Source organism: Pinus tabuliformis, chromosome 4_2 (assembly GCF_031772625.1).
Source record: "Pinus tabuliformis cultivar Carrire ecotype Pingquan chromosome 4_2, CPIR1, whole genome shotgun sequence".
In the NCBI taxonomy this organism is placed as follows: Eukaryota; Viridiplantae; Streptophyta; class Pinopsida; order Pinales; family Pinaceae; genus Pinus; species Pinus tabuliformis.
Genome location: NC_142304.1, coordinates 483,288,692 through 483,304,417, shown reverse-complemented (window position 1 = coordinate 483,304,417; position 15,726 = coordinate 483,288,692). Strand labels below are relative to the sequence as shown.

At 32.2% G+C, this 15,726-nt stretch overlaps 1 pseudogene; it reads left to right on the top strand.

The window, feature by feature from the left end:
* The first annotated feature begins 495 nt into the window (after window positions 1–495).
* On the top strand, window positions 496–3,728 carry LOC149170056 (receptor-like cytosolic serine/threonine-protein kinase RBK2; annotated as a pseudogene).
* The last annotated feature ends 11,998 nt before the right edge of the window (window positions 3,729–15,726 follow it).

Genomic DNA, 15,726 nt, shown 5'->3' with positions numbered 1-15,726 from the left:
GTTATTTTCTGATTAAAAATTGGAATCCATCTACCACACTATTTGTTCATGTTAGGCATGCAGATTCCACATCTGAAGAAGCAGTCCAAGGAGTAGAGTTTCCAGGGTACTCATGTATAGGCTTTGCACTCAATCAAAGCTTTAGAGCCACATAGAAAAAAGAAATCCAAGAGTTGGTTTGAACAGAAAAATGAGAACTCACCACGAGGGGTTCTTGAAGGATCATCAACTTTGTGCCCAGATTCTGATAGTAGCTCTTCATCCAGTAACTCTTTTTCTTCACATACCTTCTCTAAGAAAAAACTATTATCTTCAAACTATGAGGCATGGAATAGTGATAAAGGATCCCGATGGAAAGATGTTCCATGTTTGTGGAAAGCCCACTCACTTCATTGCCTTATGACGTTTCCTTCAAGAGTTTTTCCCAGAAATCTTGCTACAGGTTGGTCCCCTTTGAGATCAGACCCTAGCATTGATGATGACTCCTCATTCTCCATGACAAGTCTAAGCTCGGACAATGATTCATTACCCTTAAGAACAAAGACCTCATGGAAATGCTTTACATTCCAGGAACTACAATCTGCTACCTGTAACTTCTCTTCAGGTATAAAAAATTCTGATAGATTGTTGTCGCTTAACTTCACCACATTGTCTTTTGAGTGCTTGTATTTCATTTACAATACCCATTTGTTTACCCCATCTTATACAACATGTGGGTGACTTTTTTTATTTGTTCCCAAAGTTTAAGAAGTTTGCAAAGAATCATCTATTCTAATTTATGTACTTTTACAATTTTACAAGGACAATATTATCTTAAAACTTGAGATTGACTAAAGCATTCATCAAAGAAATGAAAATTTGACATGGAAAGCAATTACAGAGAACTTTATAGGCAGTGGTGGGTATGTTGAAGTATACAAGGGTCACTTGCCAATGGAGAGCTACTAGTTGTCAAGCGACTTACTAGAGGCTGTGGAATAGAGGAACAAAGGGTGAATGATTTTTTGATAGAGCTTGGGATAATTGTGCATATTATCCATCCCAACACAACTTTTATTCCCTTTGGTGTTGAAGGTGGACTGCACCTTGTTTTTGAGTTTTTTCCACATGGAAGCTCAACATCATTGCTTCATGGTATGTGGAGATTACGATTTATATTTCTGATTAAGCAAGTATAGAGATAGGAAATTATAAAAGGAGAAAAACTATTCACATAATTCATTACTCATCTGAATTGTATTTTAGGTTTATGGATCCGTGAGTTTTGTTTTGTCCTTTCTTGGATTGTTCTATCTAGGCACAAAGTCTCATCTACTAGATTGGAACATCTGGTACAAATTTTCTCTGGGCACAACTCGAGGTCTTCTTTATCTTCATGAAGGTTGTCAAAGACATATTATTCATAGAGATATCAAAGCATCCAACATTTTACTCACTAAGAATTTTGACCCACAAGTAAACTCTGTCTCATTATTCATACATGCCTCCATATTCTATGAGTAAGGGATAACTAATAGCAAAATCTATGGGGTTGGATGATGCCATTAGTCCTACTTTGCACTTGTATCATTGAAATATTTCATGCATTAAAGCATATTTTAAAGGAACTCATTATAATTATATCTTCTTAGTAAGTTGATCCATTCCTAAATTCTTAGGACATTTGTTCCTTAAAAACCTTTCAATGTTCTTTAACAAAACCAAGGCATATATGATACCATAGTCTAAGCTCTATCTATTTTTTTTTATGAGAATCCCAGATAATGATTATTTCATTCGAGGTGACTAGATCTTAAGGGAGTCCTTATGATCGAACGATTATTTCATTAGAGTTTACTAGCTTTTAAGGGATTCCTTATGATGGAAACTTTGGAGCCTGTCTCAATTTCTTGCCACGATGAGGAAAAGTAGTGTTGAAGGAGAAATTCAAATGCATTTTAGTGTTGGATTTTAGTGCATTTTCAAATTCATGTCCAAGTTTCCTGTCACTATGGGAAAAAAGGAGTAACCTGAAATGAAAAATTAAGATAATAATGGTTGAATGTTACCGCATTTTCAAATTCTCCACCCCAAAGCATATAAGTAATGTTTAAAGAGAATACAATATTCAAAAGGAATTTTTGAGAAATGCTATGGAAACAAAATTATTTTTTCAACAGTAAAGCATGGGCATTGTTTAGTCACTCAAATGTATCAACATATCCTTTCCATAGAATGTAAAGCATGCAAGGACAATTTTAAGAACTTTATCATATGCCTCGTCCTACATGCCAACTGTGTTGTAGGTGGGCATGCTGAGAGCTTGGCATGCCCGCCCAAGGCACGAGTACATTCTATCTGTGTTAAGTATGTTGACCATAATTAGGGAGAATTGACCAATATAGAACAATCATTTTTCTTGTGTAAAGTATGTTGATCGGTAGAAGTGTCTCCAAATAGACAAATTAAGGAAAAATTTGCCACTTGTTCAAGAAGTAACTTTATCCTTTTTGGTTCCTCTATTTTATTATAGACATCAAAACTTATAACATCCAAATTATACCAATATTATGCCTTTTACTTCTTGCATATAACCAAAGAAATATAACTAGGAAAGGGCCATCTTAAGTGCCCTTATTAAGAACTTACAGGAATAAAAAACCTAATCACATTGAGATTATTACCATTGTTATGCCTTTTTCTTCTTTCCCATAATCTACAAGAAATATAACTAACCTTGTCCAGTCTATTAAGCACCAACAAATATAGAGTCATATTAACCTTGCCTGGTTTAATAAGCACCAATAGGGATAAATTGAGAACCTTGCCTCTCTTGGTGAAAATATATTAACAATTAAATCTATGTTAAAAGAAGATTACAATGTTTGTCTTAGAGTATTAGCTCGGCTAGGATTTTAGTCTGGCATATCCTTCTGATGGGAATTTGTTAATGTACTACTAAGTTAATTGCAAATTTGGAGTTACGAGGAATTTGGAGTTATGAGCATTTATGATGAGGAGAAATTGAAATGAAACTTGTGCTCCGAAGATGTCTCCTAATTTCATTTGGTGAACTGCAGATTTTAGATTTTGGACTAGCAAAGTGGCTACCGAAGCCATGGACACACCTGATATTAACAGCTTCTATTGAAGGCACGTTTGGGTGAGTAGTTCTACTTCTTCTTGAGGATTTTCTAGGAACATTCATACACTTGATATTCGTTTCATAAGGATGGCTTCACTTTTCTTCACAGTGGACCAGGAATATTCATGTTTGTTACATTTATATTCCAGCTATCTTGCCCCAGAGTATGTCATGCATGGGATTGTTGATGAGAAAATAGATGTTTTTGCATTTGGTGTACTTCTGTTGGAGCTAATTACTGGTCACCTTCCAATTGACTCTTCTCAGCAAAGCTTAGTGATGTGGGTATGTGATTCCTACTTATCAGTGATAGATTATTCATATTTGTGTGAGTAGCATGGCTGTGTAATTCTCTATATATTTGGGCTTCCATCTCTGCCTCGGTTAGCATTTCTGCCAACATAAGAAAATACTCAACTGTGGGTTATTTGCATAACGTATGGAATCAATGCAGGCAAAGCCTCTGCTTGAATGTAGAAGCATCTAGAAGTTGGTTGACCCTCGCCTGGGTGATGCATACAATGCCCATCAATTGGATGTGATGGCCTCCATCACTGCATTATGTGTCCAACAGACTGCCATCCTCAGGCCTTCCATGAAATAGGTAAGTTGTTAAAATGAGAATTTGTAAGCCCATTACTGATCCAGAGCTAGTGCCTTCACGATTTTCTTGAAACTCTAATGCAGCTACAAGTATATGGTACTGACTGAAAATTACCACAGTTCCTCGTTTATTAAATACATATCAAATCTACCTGTTTGTTTTATTTTTAGAAATTTCAATGCATGATGAATCAGGTTTTTCAGCTTCTAAATGGGGAAGGACAAATCATAGAAAAATCAGAATCCTTGATAGTGTCGCTTCTGCACACACCATATCTATAGGAATCGTTGGACATAGGAGAATACATCTCCTCGACACACTATATGACAGACCTCAACTGTCACAAGGAGGTTTCTCCGCAATTCTAAAACTCACAATGCTCCTTTTGCAATTCAGTTTAGGCTATCATTCCACAAATTTTTTATATCTCCTTTCGTCGAAATCAAAGAGACTACATCTGACATGACGTCTGTATAAGTAGGAGGAGCTCAATTCTAGCAGAATTAATGTACCACAATGTTTGTACAGGTTCATTTTCAATAATGTTGTTCTTCGTTACCCAAATTTGTTGTGCAACAAACATGTGAATCGGCAATAACAAAAACAAATCAGTTTCAACCCCGATACCTTGTACATCTCTAGAGTCATTTTGCTTTCCAAATTCCTCCCACACAAGGGTAGGAAAATCCAATATGATTTCTCTCTTTCAACTTTTGTTGCACATGGTTTTAGAAATTTCTCATTAGTAATGTAATGATTGTATGTATTATATATGGTGTGCTTTAATTTTTCCAAGTTTTTGGTTTTTTTAGGTATTTTTTTAAGTCAATGTTGATCAAAAAGAGGATTGGTTAAAATAATAAGTTTAAGGTGTGAAATGTCTAATGTGGATAATCCAAGTGAGTTTTTGAAAATGTTGAATCTATTTATATATTTAAAATTATTTTTTATAAATAATGAAAAATCACAATTTCATCTAAATATTATTCAATTCTATTTAGTTAAAAAAAGATAAACAGTATTCTAATTTTTGGGTTTTTTTGGTATCCTTTTTTAGTTAAAGTTGATAAAAAAGGGGATTGATTAGAATAAAAAATTTAAGTTGTGTAATGTGGATAATCCAAGTGATTTTTTGAAGGTATTGAATCCATTTATATATTCAAAATTATATTTTATAAATAATGAAGAATCACAATTTCTTCTAAATATTATTCAATTTTACTTAAGAAAAAAATCATGATACCAACCTTATATCTTTCCTATAAAGTTTTGTATATACAAAAAGTGTTATATCTTCCCTATAGAGTTTTGTATAAAAGGTGCATTAGCTTAATAAAATATAACTTGGAAACTTTGAATCTAAATGCAATCAGGTACCTTATTATATTTATAGCTCAAATGAACAAGAGTCTCACTAGATATCAATGTATTTAGGGATCTTAGCCTATATATTAAGTAGTTAAAGAACGATTGGTTAGAACCAGTATAGATCTATCCTAAGCACATATATAAATATATTTAGGGATCTTAGCCTATATATTAAGTAGTTAAAAAGGGGTTGGTTAGAACCAATATAGATCTATCTTAATCACGAATCTAACATGAGCTGAGAGGGACTAAATTTCCCTCATGGTGCCTTCCTCCCATTCACTTTCTTTTAAAATAATGATTTTCCCTCTAATGAAGAATGATTTTCTTTAATGTTGGCTTATTGGATTGTATGAATAATCAATGTCTTCAACCATGTAGAGGGTTTTTAACCATGTAAATGCTTCCAATGGCATGTTCCAATTGTCATCATAAATGGATGATATACATGAGAAGTTATAATAGAGATTAGAATTTTCGCCACCACTAGATGTATATCGTGAACAATTGAGGGGGCAATGAAAAATACTAAAATAGTTTAGAGATATTGAACAACATGAATTGCACTACACTAGAGTTTCCCATCAAAGTTGCAGATTTAACACCAAAAATTATGAATAATTGGGAGTTGATCTCTAGCTCATTTTCATCTAATGTGTGGTGATGTCTAAAATTTGTGAGCTTTTGATGCAAATTTAGATTTGGAAAGATAACCATCATATTGTTAGCTATCATGATTTTCATGAATTAAAGTTATTTTATTTAGCTTATCTAATTTCATCTACTACTTGTATTTTTTCAAAATCTATCAAACATTTTTTATTGGAATTTAAAACACCATCTTTGAAAAGGTAAGTGATTTCTCTTTATCTTCTAGCTCTAAATGACATTTTGTTTAGTAATTTTTATTTTCAATGATGTTTTATATGGTAGGATTATTCTCAAATTTATGCCTTAGGGCGTTGTCTTTGCAACATTTGGTGCAATGGCTAGTATATTAGGCTAATTCATCTATATCTCTAATTTATTAAACCCAAAAATGGATCAAATCTCTTGACGTCCAAACCTTTCCTCAAAATTTTCACTCAAAAAATATGTTTTCACCTCGAAGATGGATATATATATATATCATTGATGTCCCAAAGGAAAATGACGACCAAGGAGTCTTCATCCCTTAAATAGATTGTTTTACAGAAGGATACCATTAGCAAAACTATGGGTTGTCAAAAACTGGAACCTAAAAGCCACCAACTATAAATTGGCTCTATGACCTTAATTTTTCCTGAATTACCATAACAATATTTATAACCATTAGTTTTCTATAGTTTAATTAAATTTAATTCTAAATAATTTGGCCTCTCCAATTTCATTTGTTAATTTTTAATTTTAATTTTAATTTGATCAACTCAAAATGTTTACATAACCTTTCAACATATAATAACAAAAAATATTTTAATGTGGAATATGTTGTTGGTAAATAAAATATTTCAATGAATCTATTAAGATGGATCTATATTCGTGTAATAAAAACAAATATGTGTTTTTTTTAAATAGTGGGAAAACCTCACACCAACATCACTACCTTTTATTCACAAATGCAAACCCACTTATAGCTATTATTCAATGGAAAACCACACCATCCATAAAGAATAAGCTTTCACTTATAAGTCTTGGGTCATTAAATCTTAACCAAACAAAAATTTTAAAATATATTCCAAACCCATATACATTATTAATAATATATACTAATTTTTAATACATATACATACTTTTATACATTAAAAGAAAAATAGTGAATAACCATTTTATCCTTTTGCTAAACTATATGTTTTGATTTTAGCTTCAAATTGACATTAATCCTTCATAAAAATTATAGGTGCATATGAATTATTGCATACACATTCAAGCATGAATTATTGCATACACATTCAAGCATGCACGTATACATTATAATTAAAAAATACATATATATATATTTTATTTATAATTAGATATTTTTTTTGGACTATTTTATGCATTTGGAAAACAAATTAGATGGTGCAAAATATAAATATGAGATATACAAATTAAAAAATTAGACTCGTCTAATGTGATAGTAAACAAAATTTTATCACGGTTAATATTAAAAGTAATAAAAATTTACATATTATATTTTAATGTGAAATTAATATATTACTATATTTAAAAATGTGATAAATATATATCAACCATATCTACTCTGTTATATAATATAATAATAACATATTATTAAAATCAAATATTAAATTTCAATAAAAAAAATTAAGAATATTAATAATAAAAAATTAAAATTAATACTAAAATATAAAAGAAAATAATTATTTAAATAATTTTATAAATAATTATTTGAATTATAAAGCAAATAACTTTACAATTACACCAAAATAAATGATGAATAACAAAATTCTTAATACAAGAAAACACTAATGGTTAAACATTTTTCTAAGCTTTTAAGAGTGCTAAAAGCAAACACAGTAGACTACCAAAAGGAAAAACAGTAGACAATAATGAACCCACTAATGGTTAAACATTTTTTCTCTATTACAGGGAAGGCTCTCAAGAGTTGGGAAACTCATTACAATGGTTCTGCGCTCCCTCGAGCTTGGAGCTTTGGAACTGTATGGGAATGTTCCCTATTTTCAATGGGATGGAAGCTTTGAAAAGTTCGAGGAGCTGCAATGGGAGCTTCGGAAAGTTTCAGGAGCTTTGAACACTGTTTTTTTTTAGTTTCGACTTTCTTTGGAGTTGGGGAATACAAAGCCTGTATAGAAATACACTAAACTGCCCACAAAACATGAGCCTATGTTGAATCCTTCGTAGGAAGAAAGGCCAAAGACATCCTTAACACCATATCTTTAATTGAGAAACTGGAGCAATCTCTTGAAGCACCTCGATGTAAGGGCGATATGTGGAATTCCATGCTCATGAGTAGTTATTTTGTTGTTTATGTATATATATGGGGAAATATTGTGTGTGCGATTAACAATTTCTGCTAAATTTTTAGGGACACCTCTAACCCTTCGTGACACCATTACCCAAGTTCCCAACATTCTCACGTTCCAAAAACTCATGCAACATAACATTTTCCTAAACTTTTAAAGCAACCAAAAACAAATACAATAATAAACCAACATAAAAAATAATTGCCCAACATGATTGCCCAACCATTTATGTTCATTATATTAATATAACCTGTGCGAATGGAGTATTTATGGAACTACATATAAAATCCTCAAAACATTGTTTCTCTCCTCTTCTCCCTGAAAAATAAATATCAATTATAGCCCAAGAATGTCATACAATTATCTATAATCATATCAATAACCCACAATAATAATTGATCTCTTAATAGAATCAATAAGAATCAATGAACGATATTCTCGTTTAAAAACTGTTTTAGCTTGTGTTAGCTATATCTTACGCATCAACCAATCGGGTCTTTTATGTAAGAACTTGAGAATTAAACAGAACCATATCAATTTGCTTCATTATACTATTGGTATAATAATCCTGTACAAAATCTTCTTATCTAACTTGAGATTAAAATCGGCAAGGTAATGGCACCCAGAACAATCACCTAAAATAATTCTTCTAAATTGATTTGGTGATTAAAAATGTATGATCCCGTAAACAAGCTCAACATTGTCAAAAACACACCATTTATAACATTGTCAAAAGACATCATTCATGGGCAGATTTAAGAGAACCATGATGAACATAGCTATTAAAAGTTAAAAGTTATTATCAAATGCAATATAGCTATTAAAAGTTAATTTATTTTTTCACAATTTTATGATTTTTTTAGTCTTAATAGATAGTTTAGTTGGTAGAGTACTACCCATTACTAAGTATTTTGCCAATTGAAAGGTCACTTAATCAAATCTCCTCAATCTCTTTAAATAAATCTTTTTATCAAATAGATATAATGTTACACGGGAACTGCTCTCTAGAGGTGGGAAACTTGTTTTAGTGGTTCCCGCGCTCCCGGAAGCTTTGGAACTATATGGAAACGTTCCCTTTGTTGTGGGAGCTACAATGGGAGTTTGGGACAGTTCCAGGAACTTTGGAAACTAGGTTGGGGAATACAAAGCATGTAGACAAATATGTTGAACTGCCCACAAAACATGAGACTTTGTTGAAATCTTCGCAGGAAGAAAGGCCAAAGGCATCCTTAACACGAATATCATTAATTGAGTATTTTTGTTTGTTTGTTTATGTATTGTATTGCAGAAGGTTGTGTGCATATTGTATGTGGTATTCAATGCTTAACCATTAGAGTCGCTTTACTTTTTCTCATAAGAATAACTGGAGAAACATAGGTAAAATTGTTCCTTTGTATGAACTTGACATTTTAAGACACTAAGAGAATATATTTATATATAAAAGAGATTATATATTTAAATTGATTTTAATATTTGAATATTTTGATTATTATATAATTATATATTTTTATTTTTTTTTATTATATAGTATTACCGTTCCCAATTAGCTGTTTCCTATAAATTTTGGGGAAATCTTTAGCCGTTCCCGACACCCACCTGTACCCAACTTTCCAACATTCCCACATTCCAGAAAGTCATACAACATATGATATAACTAAAAATAATAAAATAACAAATTAGATAATTGAAAACAAACTTTAAAAAATTAATAAATTCCGATAAAAATCTGATAAATTTAGATACTCTAACAGTGACCCTAGTTGAAAAAAAAAAATCCACCGTCTCTCTTAGGAAACTAAAAAACATAAAAATTAAGGAAACGATGAATTGAAAACGAAATAAACATACAGATTAATGAAACGATGAATTGAAAACGACCTTAAAGATAATGAAATGATGAATTCGATGCATTGAAAACGAACTTAAAGATTAATGAAATCTGATGGATTTAGCCATAGTAATGGAACTGGGAGAGGAGAATTTTGTAAAATTTATTAATTATATTTTTAATTTTATCCATTGGATTGTAAGGCGAAGAATATAGTAAATTAAATTTCAACCATTTATTTTCTTATTTTACAAGGAATGAAAATTCATACCTCCCAATTCCAAATATTTTTTTTTAATATTATACTATTTTTTCATAAATAAGTATTATATATTCTGACTTAAATTCTTTACATTATATTTTTAAACTAAATTGAATTTTAATAAAGTGTACATATACCTTACATCAATACTCACCGTCACCGATATTATTTATTATTTTTCATTTAAAAAAAACACACAATACGTTTAAGTTGCAATTCAAGGTATTTTGTTACTTTTGGAAATATTTTTAGGTAGGTCTCTTTCCGGTATATGTGAGGAAATATAAATAATTTTAAAATATATCTTTTTCGTTTTCCCTCCTTTAACATCTCCTCTAGCATCGCTCTGCTTCAAGGAAGAACTCATAAGAATGAAAGATCAGATAAAAAATTTGTGTTATACATAACACTTTCAGAAAGTGCTGCAGCATACCATAAAACCAGACACTAGTGAACAATCATAAACTAGACATTGATGCCAAATACATACATTATTCCAAATAATTTTATAGGATTTTATTGGGCGCAGGAATATTTTGAAAAGAATCTGCAGTTGATGTCAATATCCCACCGAAACTGCAAGCGCTAGAAAAATGAAGCAATCTGGTTCGTAATCTCAAAACAAAGGGCTAAAACATAGGCCGATCGCTATTGATAACCCCTCTTATTCAAACGTAAGGAACTACACACAGCCTTCTTTGTTTCAGCGACTAAAGCAAGGCCTAACATTTATATTGCAGTTACATTTCTGGTTCAGGAAATGGCATCCAATCTACAAATGGGCCGAAAGTAATTAAATCCTGTACAAATAAAATTACATAAGATTGCTTACACGTATAAACAATGATTCACAATGAACGTTGTATTGTAGTTGTGTATGAAACTTACTTTAATGACTGAACGTATATGGAGAAATTGGAGATGGAGCCGAAGAGGGAGAAATTGTTATATCGCCAAAACCAATTGTTGCAGGAGCAGCAGCAAATGAGCCAAACTCGATCATCATCCGGTGGTCTCCGCTTCTGCAATATGCACCTGCACAAATTACATATAAATAAATCAATCATGACCTACCTTCAGGTATAAAACCCATATACGTTTTATATATAATAATAGTTAAATAGCACAATTATATTATTAAATGGATTGATGTATTCAGATTGGTACCATTTTTATATGTCGATTAGTATATAGAAGGTGGAAAATATTATTGATTGGAGTATATGAGTTGTAATAGTTGACATTTAGCATGAGTGGGGTGGATTTCTTAATTATGATAGACTATGGTTGGTATTAGCTAATTATGATTTAAAATGGTTGGAAAACATCAATCACGGTTGATAATTATTCACTACAACTGGACAGGTAGTTGACCATGGTTGACAGTGACCATAATTACCATAGTTGACTTTGGTTCGATATGGTCAATATTAGTTCACCATTATTACCATGGTTGACTATGAGAATAAGATGATAGAATGTGGTAGACTAAACATCACCATGGTTTCCCATGACCATTGTTGACCATGGGTAACATTAGTTATTCATGGTTCGTCATGGTTGGATGGTTAATCTTTATTGATTATGGTCGACAATGGTTTGCCATCATTACCATGGTTGACCAAGGATTATTAGGATAGACTAAGGTGTGCTAAGTATCACCATGGATGACCATGTTGAGTATGATTGACCATGAGGACATAGTTGACAATAATTCACGAAGGATAACCATGGACACCATAGTTTACAATGATTAGCCATGGTTGACCATGGTCAGGAGTTGAACATGGTTCATTATGTTTGACAATTTTGATCATGGTTTATCATTATTGGGTATGCAAACTATGGCTAACCATGTTCACCATGGTAGTTCATGTTCCTTATGGTTGGTTGGATATGGTTGTCTATGATTGACCATGAATGCCTATCTTTGACCATGGTTGGAATTTTTCACATTTACATGTTAATTTATGTTTGATTCGTTGCAACGCCCAACTATGTTTGTTGATGGGCCTCTAAATTAGACATAAATTAAGGCTCATACCTCTAAATTAAACATAAATTAATGCCTATGACCATCCTTCAACACATTAAATCTCTCTTTTTGCATTAGATAATGTATTTTTAACTTTAATATATGCATTAGAAAAGCTTATGAATAATTGCATATTTGTGCCTAATATTATTTACTTTTGTGGAGTATAATGAGAATAATGGGCAGATTATGAAGATTTGGAGGAGGAGATAATTTGGGGACTTTATCTCTACTACGGGAGGATCACTATTAAATAATAAATCAACAAGATATTATGGAATTATGGCACAAATTGTGGAAGTCCAATGATTGAGAAAGTCTAGGAATGTATTTCATGTCATTTAATGCAGATTCCTAGTATGGAAACCAGATCCACTAATCAAGGGATGAAGGGATTTTGGTGGGGAAAGCTTCCTCCATTTATGTAGAATGATTCCTAATCATTTTGTATAAGTACCAAGTCAAATTTGCATCTAGGGATAGATTTTCATTAGTGTTCTTGTGGAGAGAACTCATATTTCTGTAGCTCCATTGTATTTTCTTGCAAGGATGTAAATGTATTCATGAAAATAATGAAGATTGGTGTCATGTTCAGCTTCTAAATTTTGTTCTACTCCACAGGTCTCTGAGTTTCTTTGGGCTTAGCCATCTCAGAAGCCTCAGAGCCCTTTTGTATCATTTTCTTTCCTTCTTTTCACTTCTTATTCACATGCATCTCTTGTTTTATTTTATTATATTTCTGCATTTAGTATTAATGATTTCTTTTTGTAGGATTCGGTTAAATGGTTGATGTAAGTTCTTTTGCAGAATCACAAGCATCAATTCATCCTTGGAAAATATTTGGAAGGTCATAGTAATCATTTTGCTACTTGGATTAGTCTTCTTATTCCCAGTTCTAGATTTCTAGAACTCCTTTGTGGCAAAGAACAATAAATTTCTGCTATTTTTTAGAGCATGCTAACGAGCTTCAACTGAGTTGGTTCCACTAGCATTAGATCACAAAAACATTCTACTTAATAACAAAATTTATGGCATTGAATTTGCACTTGATTAGGTTAGGCATTTGATGGATTTACTAGCTCACTAGTTCTCAAATTTCTGATTTTTAGACTAGTAATTTTCTCCTATTTTTAGCAAGGGTTAACAGAGCTCTTTTTTAGTGATTCCACTTGGAATGAGGACCTAAGACATCCTAGTCAATAAAAGAAATTGTCCCATCCAATTTGGATTTTATTTTCTTGGTCATTCGATGAATTGTAATTTCGTATAGTAAATCTGTAACATCCTGTAGTAACATAGGAGATTCTATAGGAGAACTAGGGAATATTGTAGGAGAACTAGTACATCTTGTAACAAATCTTGTAGCAGCGTTTTTTGAGCCTGAGTTGAGAAAAATCATCATTGAAGCTAGGATTAGGCCCTACTTGACCTCCAAGCCATCAAAATCATTGTACCCATCTTCCTCCACACCTGTCTCCCCTACCAAAGATCAAGGAAAGATTAGCATTTGAATTTATAAAGCAAAAAAAAAAATGAGTTCTTTTATATTCACACATGCATATAACAGTTAATACTCCCTAGATCAGACTCCATGCTCAGTTAGTTTAAATCATCACATGCGATAAATAAGGTTAAGTTAGGTTTCTTTTACATTTAGTTCATGATCTTTATACAATTAGAATATGTTTCTTTCCTTGTACTTTATTTCTTGCAATAGGTTAAGATTTCCATTTCGAGCATTTCATTTTCTGCAATTAGTTTAGGATTTGGTTTCAATACATGCACTCCATTACATTATGACAACAAAGGAAGGACACATTGGATACTGCACATATAGTGTTGATACCTCCTAAATTTGTACAAACCCCGGGTTGATAATTAAAGTCAGTAGCCTTGGGAGTTGTAGCATTCTTGTTGCAATATCGAAGCTCATCACTTTTTGGCATTGTTGCAGGGGAGGTGTCAAAGTATACATTGTTTTCTTCCCTAGTTGATTTATTTCTTTTCACTTTTTGAAAAAAACAAAAAATATTTGCATATTTCAATTCAAAAATAGAAGAGTGCATTGGATTAGTGTTTTCATTTAATCAAAGAATATATATATATATATATATATATATATATATATATATCCAACACCAACTCACCGCCGCCCTTCTCCTCTCACCCCCCCCCCCCCCCCCCCCATTTAATCACATGGTGCAGTAAGAGCCACATCACCATTCACTTTTGCAAGTAGAAGAAGAAGAAGATGGCAAAGAATGTAGAAGAAATGGATGAAGATGATGACAATGAGGAAGATCCTTTCAGATTTCCCATTCAAGACACTGATGGTAATGTGAACATGAAGAACATCCCTCCATCTTTTCTTCCAAAATTTCATAGTCTAATGTCAGAGGATCTAGAAACCTGTCTCTTTGAATTTGAAATTGTTTGTAGATATTATGGTTACTTATTAAAAACTCAAAAACTAAGATTGTTTCCAGCAACATTGAAGGATAGAGCTCTTAAATGGTTCACGAGTTTAGGGACTAATTCAATAAGATCATGGAATGATATGCAAAGGATATTTCTAGAAAAATATAAATATCATGATCTTAAAGAAGAAACATTTAGAATGAATCAAAGAGAATATGAGAGTCTTGAGGATCTAATAGAGAGGTTCATGTATAATGTTAAAAGGAAAAACTACATCATTTAGGATTCGACACACTAAAAATCCTCTTATTTAGAAAAATCAGGGATGAATAGATTGATCTCTTTGGTCTCATGAGTAGAGGTGATGTATATCAATTATAATTTGAATAAATTTGTGAAACATGCAAACACATATCAAGAGGAAGGGCAAGAGTAAGTCAATCAACATCAAGATTGGTAAGTCAAGCTAAACTTGGAAATTCGTTTGATGATTTTAAAATAGAAATTCTTAGCAATCTAACCAAACAAGTAGAAATGTTAAGAATGCAAGATGAAGAAAAAGAAGATGTTGATATTTGTGTTGTCCATGCAGAATCACATGATGTTAAACATTGTCCATCATTACCAAGGTTGAAGGAAGTTTACCAAGAGGAAAAATGGAGCAAGTCAATTGTCAATGCAGCTATGTTATGTAGCTCTAAGAGTACCATGGCAGTCTATTCAACCTAATATAATGCAAGAGCCTAATTCACAATTTCAATGTTATACGCATCCATCTCAAAGTAATTGGAACACACTGTTTCCTTGGCAACATTGACTATCTCAACCCCAAAATCAATCTTGGCAACAAGGCTAGCAAGGAACTTATAGGCGCCATCCACAATATCCTCCATACCCAACTCCATATTATCCCTACCATTCACCTCCACCACAACCATAACCCCAAAGACATCCATCTCAAATATCCACTCCCACTCAACTACCTGTACTGTTATAGCACCATTTACCACTCCCAGTAGATCTGATGCTCTGATTATGGCCTAGGGCAACCCTTCCTTCCAGACTTGGTCCAAAATTTAAAAACAGTGTTTTATTCCATATACATTAATTTTCCCTGTGATAAAAGC